Below are 900 nucleotides of genomic sequence, written 5' to 3' on the forward strand. Positions count from 1 at the left end.
TAGTACTAATCATTAAAATGAGGAATAATTTACAGGTGGGAAATCAATAGCGTGAGACTGGTGCCCAGCTTCAGTTAAGGGACGTTACAGGAAGCAATATCAAATTCACTTCATAATTACCCGAAGACGGTAAACATTTATAGTCTATAATGTGATCTATACTTTTGATGCTGCCATGTGAGACATCCATACGGAAAGTTGGCAGCACATGACATTGCAGACGAAATATTGCAGTGAATTAGAGCAGCGTCAACACCACTGACACAATGATTTAGAGCAGCGCTTAACATCACAGTTAACACCATTGACAATGATTTAGAGCAGCGTTAACATCACAGTTAACACCATTGACAATGATTTAGAGCAGCGCTTAACATCACAGTTAACACCATTGACAATGATTTAGAGCAGCGTTAACATCACAGTTAACACCATTGACAATGATTTAGAGCAGCGTTAACATCACAGTTAACACCATTGACAATGATTTAGAGCAGCGTTAACATCACAGTTAACACCATTGACAATACACAAATAACCCGCACATAGTTATTTGTGTATTGTTCCAGTTACGGTATTGTGCCTTTTTGTTATTTAACCATTGACAATGATTTAGAGTAGCGTTAACATTAGTTACGGAGTTAACATCACTGATACAATGAGTAAGAACGTTAACATCAGTCAGGGAGTTTATATAAGTGATAAAAGGCTTGAAGGCGGCTCTCCCACAAGTGGTATATCCAAGGTTCTTCTCATGGAAGAGACGCAGAGAGAGCACGCTGACGCTGACGCGTTCTTCTCGTATCTTACCTTTGATGAGTTCCGATTTTTTTTTTGTACTCCGAGTCCGGCTTTGGGCCCAGCTTGTCTGGTGCATGTGTGGTCAACTAGGCTGTTGCT

Source organism: Cherax quadricarinatus, chromosome 9, assembly GCF_038502225.1.
Source record: "Cherax quadricarinatus isolate ZL_2023a chromosome 9, ASM3850222v1, whole genome shotgun sequence".
In the NCBI taxonomy this organism is placed as follows: Eukaryota; Metazoa; Arthropoda; class Malacostraca; order Decapoda; family Parastacidae; genus Cherax; species Cherax quadricarinatus.